Consider the following 13,185-nt stretch of genomic DNA (forward strand, 5'->3'; position numbering starts at 1 on the left):
GATAGTTAGATAAACGTAATATTACAGGCCAAACTCACCAACCAAGGTTCTTCACACAATCTTTTTTAGCGGGTTTAAGATATCTTTCAAAAAAATGAGAAGTTCAAGCAAATCTTTGATCAATTTAACATATATTGCTCTTCCCAAAACCAACGTAAAAATCGTTCACTTTGACAATATTTAGGGACGATTTAAAATATCCAACAGTAAGAAGATTATTGTAAGTAATGAGGTAAGATAGTATAAGACAACTAAAATAAGTTTGCACTGTTTATGCATATATACATTTGTCTATTACATTGATGATTGCACTGTCATATATACATCATTTATACTACATATTTACAGAAAAAGTATTTTCTTAGTAGTAATCATGCATGTTGTAGTTGTGCAACGCCATGGTTGACAAAATACCTGTAGAAATTTGTTGTTAAAATTAATGCAAGTTTTCAAGTGATGGATGTAGAGAGTGTAGTAGTAGTGCAGTTCAGCTAGTTGTGGCATGTACCTTTTTAAAGCAGGGGGCGTCACATATGGTTGTAATGTAGCTTTTCAAAAAGGCAGTCTTGTGGCAAAAAGATAGTAGCTTGACAGTGCATTAGCAAAAAGATGTGCTCCAAAAACTTGTTGGCAAAACCTGATAACAAAATGATGCTAGCTTTGGTTAGGAATGTAGATGTTGAAAGTAAATGAAAAAACCAAAGGGTTCTATTAGCCACTCCAATTGATAGATCAGCATTAGACAAAAGTGGTTTAGGGATATAAAGAAAGTATTTTTTTTTCCTAGAAGTAACATTGTTGTTTTGTATTAGTAGCAATACATACAGAAATAAGATGAGTTTAGTATAGCAGCAATAATTTCCAGAAATAGCATGACAATTCTCATATAGACCAATAGCTTAATCTAACAATAGTGTAAGACCATCTCTTTTCGTCTATTCAGAACTTATATCAGTGTGTTTTTCATAAAAATATATGGAATTGGAAAATGACAAATGTACGGTACACTGCCCTTATATTAAAACCTTCTGAGCCAACACTAATTACCCAGATAAACCACATGCCAACTACAACAACACAAAGTATCGCTCCTTATCCACAGGTTTTCTATCTTGCTCAAGCACAAACATAAATGCAGTTAGTTATCACTTTCATCCCAAAAGGTACCATTTTTTCATCCAATATACCCACCTGGAAGGAAAATTCAACAACCTTTTTTGCAGCAAAAATTAGCAATCGCTAAAGCAACTCAAAATCATTTCTTTTTTATCTTTTAAGTCCCCACCTCTCCACCAACCATATACGCAGGGAAGTGCACAGCTAATTCTAGTCTGAAAACCTAGTTTCCCCTGTAAATACTAAAAACATATTCTCTTCTAACAATTACTTCCTCATCCCAATTGCTATTCTGGGTGTCAATTGAAACATTATTGAAATTCTTTTAACAAACAAAAAGTTACAATCTTTTTCGGTACATTAGGAAAGACAATAAATTACTTAAAAAACTTTCATAAGCAACATGACTTGAATCCACCAAGAGGGGGGGGGGGGGGGGGGGGGCACTCTATTTCCTCCAGCACAACTTCTCAATTATCAAATCTTAGTCATAGTATTTGTTACCTTCATCCGCCAGAAAGTTAGCCTGGCTGACAAAGCATTTTTCTCCTATAGTGACACATTGAAAATTACTTCCCCCATCCCAATTACTATTCTGGGAGTCAATTCAAACATTCTTTAAATTCTTTTAATAAACAAAAAGAGCAGCAACCCCTCTAGACTTTTTCTATAAGATGTGGAGTCAGAAGAATAACATGTCATGCATAATTCAGCAAGGAGTAATACACATCATAATATATAACATCCAAACAAATCAAATGAGTAAAGAAAAATGTGAATTTGGACATATGTTCCAGATGCACCATAAAGATCCATCAACACATCAAATTGCAGCTTTAAAATTAAAGTGTTGTTTTTAGCGAATGAAAAGCATCTGCTATGCATTTCTGTTGGCCATTGCCAACTTTTTTTTTATCAAGTTTCTATTAGCATAGCAGAGAATAAACAACCAAATCTTCGAAGAGAAAATGTTGCAGCATATATGCAACGTGTAATGGCTCATATCTCCTAAAGACAACGTATTATCCATCTAAAAGTTATGGAGTACCAAAGAGTAAATAGACAAAAGACATATTGATTAGAAGGCACAAAAATTGAACCCAAAAAACATGAAGTATGAGAATTTATTTAGAGAGTTGCATAATTAGAGGAGCAAACTTTGATACATCTATGTATTTATGGTTAAAGATCTAAGGCTATTAATTAAGATGTTCACTTTCAATTTACACCCATTTGAAAATCCCAACTTTGTTTTTTAAATAACCAACTATTCTTTGCAAAACAATTTCATTTACAACTCCAAGTTCAACTCCAAGAAGAAGATATGTCGAACATCAGTTGTTTCTTGGTTCCAAAAACAGTTAGGATTAAATAGGCAAACGGATAACAAAAATGAAAACCGCATAATAGCACTATGGTAGTTGAACAGTTTTTTATGATATCATACAGTTGCACTGTAGATTCTACAATGTAAGTGTCAAGCTTTATGGCATGTTTCATGATATTGAGGATGTCATTTTTGAAATATTGAGCAAAAATACTTATCAGAACAGTGGAAAAGATAGGAAGAGTGTTTTTTCTGAAAAATTGCCTAGAAATATGGAGGTTTAGATATGTGATCCCAACACCTATGCCCTACAGCAGAATCCAATGGACACATTAGTTAACTTTGATCTTATTTGGTTGAAAGTAGGGTAGCTATCAGAAAACCAGGAAGAAAGGAACTAAATCTAAAGAGATTAATTTTCTCCTCCGTAAAGAGAATATCATTCATGTAAGTAATTTGTAATGTATATTTTGCTAAATAAAGGGACTAAATAAAGAAGGGAAAAGCAGTGATCTGTTAAGGAGTTTTGAATATTTTTTTTGACTTAATGAGTACTTAGCAATGGTAAATGTCGGTAATAGCAACTTCAAACAGAGAAGTGATATTTGTAACGTAAGCTAGAGAAGATTCTCCGAGATGGTAACTTTAATAATGGTAATAAGTAAGGAGAAGATTCAGTTATGTGTGAAATTGTAAGACTTACATTTCCAGTAGCTTTCACTCCCTTTTGAGAGGAGTCTTGGTTTCTGTTTTCTGTCTAGTGCTGGAAGGTTTGTCTTTGGTGGGCAGGTTCTACTGATTCGTTCGGTCGAAGGTAATCTCCATAGCCTTGCACTTGCTTGTTTCAGCAGTGCTGGTCATTGGTGCAGTTGGTAATGGTTGGTTTGTAGGTTCTTTGTCCTCATAATTCATGATAGCTAGCCTATCTTGATTTTTTGAAAAATAATCTTTTCATTTGGATTCTGAAAGTATTTCGCCCCAATTTTTTATGCGCATTGTCAAGAAGTAGCGCTTTTCTCTACAGCGAGAAAAAGTTAGTTAGTCATAATGATTGTCATAAGTTTATAAATTCAATGATATAAAATACTTGTGCATGACAGATGTCATAAATATCTTGTACAGTGAGGTTCAACATCTTCGTTGCTGATTGATCCGAGTGGAGGCTACTGTGCTACCAGTGTGATCCATGACCATAACTTCAAATTGGATTCTGTCATAAAGTAAAAAAAAAAAACAATTTCAAGTTTAATAAGTGGCAGCACGGGCCCAAAATATGTTAATCATTTTTTTTTATGCACTAATAAGACTTCTCGAACATATGTAAACATCATTTGAACGATCATATTCCAAGACTAAAACGTGATAATCTTTAAAACTTTAGATATATAAACTTAAAAATATTTCTAGGAAATAATAAATGAAGTTCTGGAAATGTTCGTAGAGTAGTATAGTCTTTAAAACTTCATATATATAAATGGTAATTATATGTCTCTATTGTATGATATAATCTATGGTATAAGATCCTCCTCTTATTTTTATTTTTACGCGACCAAAGTAGTTTCATAGTAGTTTCAGCGGTTGAGTTGAGTAATGTAAGTGTAAACGTCTTTTAGTATTTCTTTAAAGGTTGAATATTTGTCGATGCTATGTTTATCAGTAATACCTGGGAATAAGTTGGGTGGATCTTTCGCACTGGATGCAGTAGATTGGCCTTGGTGTAGTAGTTCTTAAAAATGGCATTTTACAATCTGAGCACGCCATGGAGCAGAAATGTTGGTCTTCATTTATCAGTGAAAGTTGACCGTCGATATAGAATACTTGTCCCTGTAAATTAACAAATTGATTTATTTTTTGTTGAGTGAAAAAATAGTTGCAAAGAACTTCACTACTGCTTTATACAAATTGATTTAGCTATGTTAGAAACTTTTAAATTCTCATGCAAACGATCAAGAATGGTCATCCTAGTATGCTGACACATAAAAAGATAAGTCCTGACCCAGTTTATTATAACCAAAATGAAGACAACTCATTTCAAAAGCTCAATTATGCCCTTTTTTCTGTTTAATGAAGGTAATTTAAAAGCTTACAACATAGTTATTCCATTGAGCCAACAGATGAACCTAAATACCAATCCCTCTTTACACCAAAATGAACAATAGGGTTTTCTTTTCAATTCTAAAATATATTATTTCCTTTCTCTAGAAAACAACACAAACTCCATTATACAGTGAGACGCTGGAATTTTGCAAAACAAATATCCAATAAATAATCTCCGAATAAGAACTCATTAGAACAAATGTTTCAAATGGAAATAATAAACAACTTAGTAATTTTTATACTGATACTATTGATCTTAAAAGTTTTGCACCCCGTGTTAAAGTTTTAAACAAAATGTACTTGTGGCTGCATTTGGATATAGGATATGAATATTGATTCTTCTTCAAAGTGAACAAAAAGAAAAGTGCCTTCTGGGGACATGCTTCTAGCTGTGCACTCAATGAGTTGTCGTTGAATTGTTTTGGCCCTGCAAAAAAGGTAGTTTCAAAAATGTTGTTGCGTCTGAGTTGAATCCTGTAAAATTAAGACACTCGTGCATATTTTTGAAGAGTCTAAATAAGTTATAGGAAAAAACTGTTAAAAATTGTATTGTCATTACCATGCAACTAATGTGGTAGCTTCTGGATATGTGGGATGTAAGAGTATTGCTGTGTTGTATCTGCTCCATATCCCTGCATGGATATGGATATTTATTTTTGGTTAATTGTTAAATTTTTAGGGAAAAAAAACCATAATTCTTCATGTATTTTACCTGATGATGATTTTACCACTCTTCTAGCCAGGAAGATGGGATAGTGTTTCACTTTCTCTGAAAGTTCATTTCCATAATGTTTGACATAGTCCTCCCAAAGTGTTAGCTTTTTAGGCCTTTTTCTGTGGATGATACAAAAGCAGATGTTTAACCATTTGAATTGATGTAAACTTCATCAAAACAAATTGACTATGCTAAAGAGAAAGTTCTATTCATGATCAACTAATCTTTTTTTTTCCTTATATAGTAAAATATACACATTTGAAGTAGATCAAAAATACATTTTAAAATCTACAGCGACTCATTAATGACTTGCTTGAAACAATTATGTGAACCGTAATTCGATCAGTCCCAATTATCTATTTCAAAATTCTGAAATCTTATTTCAATTTTATTGCGTGGAATAGATGTTATTTCAAATAATTTGCTACCATCAGAATATAAAATGATGTAAAAACAAGCGAATATTGAAATTAGTTAGTTGGGCAATAGTCAAGATAGTATAGACTTACTGAGTATCCATAATGATGAATTCTTTGAATTTCTTCCCATTTGATGCGTTACTTGCAAGTCCAGCATTAATAAGTAGTCCAAGGACATCTTTAGATAAAAAATTAAAAAAAAAAACAATAAATGAATAAGTAAAAAATTGAGTGTGAATTTGCAAATGAGATATTGAAGGTTTTTTAGTTACCAAATTCAAAATCTTTCATTTGATATTCAATAGCCTCAAAAGGGGTGATAGCCAATCGTGTTGGCGGTGGTAGTGGATTATCTGGAGGAATGACTTTTTCAATTGGTTCAACAATAGTATTTCTGTCAATTGTCCTAATGTATTTGTTGAATGGATTAGCATATGCAGGATTCGGTTCTTTTACTTGTGCAACTGACACCAGGTATGTTTGGAATGGTTTGAAATACTTGTCAAACTACATTATATCAACATTCCAAATGATGGCTTGAATTTGATTTTCCTGTAATCAAATAGCACATAAGATTGTGATTAAATTGTGGAAACATGTATAGTTTGTAGAGTGTAAAAGCGGTAAAGGCACCTCTTTGTCTTGCAAAACCATCAGTTGGTATTTTCCACTTTTGTCTTTCTTGTCTCTAAGAGGATATTTATCTACTATTTGAATTTTGCATATCCAATCCTCAGTTTTTTGAGTGATTGACTTGATAGTAGATTTAACTGCCATCTCAATCTATTTTGCAATTATGTAACAAACAGATGTCAATACAATATATGTTATATTAACAAATGATAGCAATGACAATGTTCTATACACTACCAAAAGGTAAATAACAACTATTGTGTTGTACCAAATGATAGGCTCAATCCACAGAAAAAGCCTTTACAATCACTTCATCATAGACTACATTATAAGTAGAGTGATTGTCGTTGTCCTCAGTTGTAGACGGTCTAATTAATACTTTGACACAGTTAGAACTTTTGGCTCGTGATAAAGCGACATATAATTGACCATGGGAAAATGTTGGCTCACGTAGGTAAATACCAACAAAATCTAACGTTTGACCTTGCGCTTTATTTATAGTCATGGCGTAACATAATCGTATTGGAAATTGTGTTCTTTTAAACTGAAGAGGTAATTTTTCATCTTGCGATGTTAGGAGAGGGATTCGTGGAATGAATACATGTTTGTTTTTAAAAACCCCACTTGATATTATTGCACTGATGATATGACTTTTGAAATCGTTACATATTAAACTAGTTCCATTACATAGACCATCACAAGGATTTAGATTACGTAATAACATAATTGGACAATTTTTTTGTAATGTCAACTTGTACGGAGGTAAACTTACAGGATTTAAACTGTGCATGAAATCTTCATATTCGCTTTAATCTTTTGGATCAATTGTTTCATCAATAGCCAAATAAATTTTTGGAGGGATTGGGTATTGTGTTATTAACATATTGTTAATTTCATCAACAAAGTCATTTTTTGTTGTTAAAACAGCGCGAGAAGTAATAAATGAAGCATCTGAATGATGTACATGTAAGTTGGGATAAGTAACTCTAAATAAAAGCTGCAAGGATTCTTGTTCGGAAGTAAATGGAATAATTAAAGAATGAAGAATTGTAATTTTTCCTTGAGTATTTTTCTTTTCGCTTCCATTACCAATTCGCATTAGGTATTCGCAGAAAGCAGGATCTGTTTTTGCACGCATATTTTCTGTTAATTGCAATTTTTCAAGTTGATTCCAAATATCAGAACACAATAAACTCTCACGAATAAAATCTTGTTATTTCCCACTACGTACAACGGGAAGGGTCTGTCTAAAATCACCGCTAAAAACAACTACTTTTCCACCAAATAGTATATTTGTCTCCATTAAATCTTTTAAAAGTAAATCTAAAGCCTCAACCATTTTCTTTTTTGCCATTGAGATTTCATCCCATACAATTAACTTAGCGTCTCGAATCAAAGAAGCTAATGAACTTTGTTTGCTTATATTACAATTAAAATTTTCTTCAATGTCAATAGGTATTTTAAAGCGTGAGTGAGCAGTTCGACCACCGGGAAGGAGTAAAGCTGCAACACTTGAGCTTGCTGTAGCTAAAGCTCTGAACCCGCTATGTCTAACAATAGCTAATAAAGCACGATATAAGAAGCTTTTGCCTGTTCCACCGGGGCCATCAATAAAGAAAGCACCCGATTTGTTTGAAAATATTCTTTCAAGTATGACATGGTAAGCTCTTTTTTGCTCGTTATTTAATTTTTTTTCTAATAATAAATCTTGTTCACTAACTGTAATACTTCTTTCGAAATGAACATCTTTAGCTTCTTTTTCTATCTCAGAGGGTTTTATCATTTCTGGTATCAGTTGGAATTTGTTGATATCATGACCCATTGAATGTAAAATATCATTAATATGATTTAATACTCTAAAACGTATATCTCGTGTGCCTAAGTTGGTATATTTATAAAAATCCTCAGACAATGGTTTCTCAAATTTTCCCCACAATTCTCTTGGATTAGTAGGATTGCAATAAATTAATAATGTAGCAAATAAATGCCTCAGACTGTTTGGCATTCGGTAGCTTATAGCTTCAGACATACATTCTATCAAATTGTTATCGCAAAGTAAGAATCCTCTTTTTTCAGCTGATTCTCGAAATGTGTTGTATAATATTCTATTTACAGTTCGCAAATCTTCATAAGATTTTGGTCCTCTAACATTCATTAGTAGAAGTCTAAGATAATATCTTTCTCCTTCTGTTGGATGACATGTTACAACACGACCAATAACTTTTCCTTGCTTGCGACGGGACCATGTTTTATCTGCTGACCACACAAAGTATTCTGGAAATTCTCAATATAGTAAATTAAGGTTTTTAGCATCTTCATCTTCAGCATTCATCAAGAAGAATTCTGTCAACATTGTTTTTCCGATCGTAGGATTATTTAGAATTTTAGTAATGTTATCACTACTTTTGAAGGAAACAAATTGTTGTCCTTCTAAATGTACTTGAAGGTGATATACACTTGGAATCATTTCACTGATATGAAAAGCAAATATACGCCATGTAGCTTCTGGTGGCGATACCCATCTAGCAGATTGATATTCTTTTATTTCATCTATTTCTATATTTGTATCATTTGGATGTACATTAAACGCAATTTTATCATGTCCTTTGCAGATATACTTATAAATGTATTTAATAACTTTTATATCTGAACAAATCTCGACATTTATATGACAGCTAAATTTACAAAGTAAAGATGGATTATAAGGAACAACCCATGAATTATCAATTAGATGTTCTCTAATTTGTACAGTCTTTCCGGTATTTCGTCTTTTATAAATTGGATATGAATTTTTTCCCTTGCTTGTTTGTTCAGCAAACTCTCTTGGATACTTAAACTTGCAGTACCCTTTCTTTCTAGTACACATACTTGCTAGATTTAACGCACCACAAGGACCATGAATCATATGTTTTGTAACAAGTGCATATAATTCAGAGTTGGTATCAGGATCTGGTAATTCAGCACAACCATATTTGTCATATGCTTCAGGAGTCAATAACTTGTATTTTTCGTCTAATATAATGAGAAAATAAGCATGTGGAAGTCCTCTTTTTTGGAATTCTACAGTATACATAAATGCTGCAACTTTACCAAATATATTTCTTCTTAAGATGTCCTTTTTTAACTCTTCTAGTTTTGCATGAAATATTCGACTAACTAAATCCAGTCTATTTTGTACTTCATCTGTTTGTAGGATATTAGCTTTTATTTCAGGCCATGTAGGATTACATGTCATAGTAAAAAATATATCAGGTTTTCCAAAACGTTGCACCAATGCAATAGCATCCATATATCGACGACGCATGTCTCGTGGTCCTCCTGTAAAGCTGTGGGGAAGATATCTATTTCTACCTATTTGCGAAGCTTCTCTTTCGTCATGACGTAACATATCTAAGAGTCCTTCTAACATATCTATTCTAAATAAATCTTGATTAAGTGAAGCGAAATCTAATCGCTGGCTTTCAATTTTAATCCATTCATCTACTGCATATTGTTGAAATAATCTTCCAGAATGCAAAATTATATTTTCATCATTTCTTATTTGTAGTTTGTAACAATAATACTCACGGCAAGAAACAATATTTCTTTTGCGTTTTCCTTTTTGCATGTTTTAAGCTTCCATATGAAGAAAACCATCTATTGAACACATATTTTTTACATTGGGCAATTCTTCGTGTTCACAATACAATAGGTTGTTGGGTCTCACATTTGAAGGTTTTATTTTTTTAATGCCACAGTGCCATCCATTTTGACCATAAGGCAATAGTAATGGATATTGTAATGAATCATAACAACCATAATAGTAATTTACTATTTTACTTCTATTACTTTCTGTATATATGCAAATATGTGGTGCGGATACACAATTATTATTATCATTTTCTACCCATATCCCACCAACTTCTGAAACTGTTGGTAACTTGTAGATTCGTTGATCTAGACCAGCATCACATCTAAGGGCAATGTAGAAATCAGACAATTGCGAGATGTTTATTAAAGATTTCAAAAATTTAGAGTAAGGATTGTAAGACTTTAAGATGTCCATCAAAGATTTCACAATTTTTTCATTAAGCTTGTTTGAGCATGCCATTCGATTTTGCAGTTCGTTTTCACTGTCAAAGAAATACAGTTGTAAGTTCTTAGCCCTTTGATTAGTTGGAACCAAATCATTTATAAAATGGTACATTTGTCCTTGGACTTTGAAGGTATAAACTCCATTACTTCGTTTTACTAAATTTTTATCATAAGTTACTCCGAGTGAAGTGAAAGCGAATGTGTTATTGTATGTTCTAATGTAAGTTCGAAATTCCTTTGATTCCTCGGTGTTTCCAAAATACAAATTTCTTAACTCTTGTGGCATTTGATATGAAATTAAGTGAATCGAACCATTACTACAACAAAATGCAGGCGGTTCATATTCAAACTTTTTGGCTCCACAAAATTCACAATTCGGAACATCTTTCAAGCTAATATAGTTGGTTTTTGCTTCTGCACTACTTAAGGTACCAACTTGATTTGTAGTCATGATTGACTTTTTACCATGATGTATAGGCTTTGTGCCTGACGACGATCCTGTTTATTCAATAAACAAATTTTTTTAGCTTAAGTTATTTTTTTTACTCTTTCTGCATATTAAACTTTAACGTAAGCACAAAATAATAGGCAATTTAAGCAATGTGTGACCATTATTATTTTTAGTGAAACGGTTGGAACCAACCTTGATTTGTAGTGATCACTGACTTTTTACTATGATGTGTAGGCTTTGTGCCTGACGACGATCCTGTTTATTCAATAAACAAAACTTTTTAGCTTAAGTTATTTTTTTAATTAAATTCATAAATTGTAGAAAAAATGCCTAACCTGTTTCACCAAGAAGCAGTGACCGTCTTACAACAGACGAAGCCTGCTCTGCGAAAGAAGTGCTAACTTCAAAGGATGATGGATTAACTGAATTAGCTAGAACTGAATTGTCATGCAGACATTGCGTTTTTATTTCAGCTTTGTTTGCTTGTTGCCGAGCTAAACATGCCTCCTTTTTTTCAGGTGTCATTAGCTTATATAACTCCCGTCGTCGAGCTAAACATGCCTCCTTTTTTTCGGGGGCCATTAACTTATATAACTCCCGCCGTCGGGCTAACCATGCTTCCTTTTTTTCAGGTGACATTAGTTTATATAACTCCCGTTCCCTAGCTCTTCTCTTAGCATTTATGGTTTCAGAGGTTTGATCTTTTCTACATTTATCGTCTGACATTGCTGCAATTTTTGTAATATTTTTTGTAAAAAGAGTTTAATGAGTGTCATATATTTAGTTTGACTGTATAATTTTAAGAAAACAACTCAAATGAATGTAGAGTACATATTTTCTATACTCAAACTAAATAAACAACAAATAAAGAGACAACCAAATCCCGTAACGACAAAATAAATTGAAGAAGAAATTTGAAAATTATCTAACAATGTAGAAGAGTGACACTTACTTAAATTAAAGAGGCTGAACACACATATGTACACAATCACTGCAACACAAAGTTAAACCTACAGCAAATAAGATCAAACAAAATATAGCGATCCAACTATTAGTAATATAAAACTTATTGTTATTTTCTAAAAGGCAGAAAGAATTTAAAATGAAAAATTTACCTAAAATCCAACCAAGAAATTTCACAACACATTCAACCAACTTTGTCAATAACATAAAGAAAGTTCCAACTTTATAGTAATGGCAGAAATCAGACAACATTAAAACTATTATGTACTTGAAACAACATTAACACGATTATGTTTCATCACTGTTCAATCTTTCTTCGACTCTATTCTCTACCCATGTTCCCTATCCAAATGCTTCTAAAAAATGTGCTCTGTAAAATGAGCTTTGGATTATTATCAATTTTCATGGATGGCTGAAGTGAAATCTAAGCTATATAAAGTACCCACTATCTCTTTTCTTTCTTACTTGCTTTTCCTCTTTCATTTCGTTTCAATTTCTAGCCTTTTATCAATTTTCATTCGATTGAGTTCATTTTTTTTTGTTTCAACTTTGCTGCTTTGTGGGCACTTTGAATGCCGTAGCCCTCTTAAACTGGCTCTTCTAAAGGGTAGAAATACCCATTTGTCTTACACATATTATCAAACACCTTGTACTTAAATCCCCAAAACCCTAGTCTACTTTTTAGAAGAAACGATGCTCAAATTAGAAGAGTTCAAAAATTAATACCTGATATCTGAAAATTGCAGCACCAGCCTGAGCAAAATTATACTATATTTTTGGTGGTATAAAGTGATGAGAAGCTTCTTGATTTACTGTATGTGAAGAGGATGAAAATTTTTTGGATTGGGTTTTGGGTGAAGGTTGTAGCTTCTACTACTTGTAGAAGTTTCTGGATTGAAGGTAATATAATAAAGTATGAAAGCTGGTGAATTGTATTATATTAAATTAAAAAGTGGGTCATTAAAAAGTGGGTCCACCAACGGAATTAAAAAGTGGGTCCACCAACGGACAACGATGCTGCCTCTTAAACTGGCTCTTCTAAAGGGTAGAAATGGAAGTCGTTTGTGTACAAACAAAAATAAATCCATAGTAGAGCTAATGAGTAATGACCCCATTTAATCCTCCTATATAAGAAGAGAGTGGGGTACAGCTGGAGCAGACATGTATTCGTTTACATGCCTGCTTGCTGCGGGGCTAGTTTCGAAAATTCACATATTTATATGCTATTAATGCATTGTAATTTGTAAGTGATAGCTTTAAAGCTATTGTACCTTGACCGCCTCACCGTCTGCCTAATCCATTCTCTCCCTGTTTAGAAGCCAAAGCAGTTCAATGATTAAATTGAGAGAGGATGCGCCATCCCACAATACACTTGCAAAATAAAACGTTA

General features: G+C 32.7%; 1 long non-coding RNA gene across 1 annotated transcript; it reads right to left on the reverse strand.

The window, feature by feature from the left end:
* Positions 1 to 215: 215 nt before the first annotated feature.
* LOC132599976 (uncharacterized) lies at positions 216 to 12,719 on the reverse strand. The gene is made up of 4 exons (XR_009567088.1): positions 12,522 to 12,719; positions 11,785 to 11,842; positions 509 to 637; positions 216 to 414 (listed from the first exon to the last, which is right to left on the reverse strand). It is a non-coding gene; the product is annotated as an uncharacterized LOC132599976 (long non-coding RNA).
* Positions 12,720 to 13,185: the final 466 nt, after the last annotated feature.

The sequence above is a fragment of the Lycium barbarum genome, chromosome 6 (genome assembly GCF_019175385.1).
Source record: "Lycium barbarum isolate Lr01 chromosome 6, ASM1917538v2, whole genome shotgun sequence".
NCBI lineage: Eukaryota > Viridiplantae > Streptophyta > Magnoliopsida > Solanales > Solanaceae > Lycium > Lycium barbarum.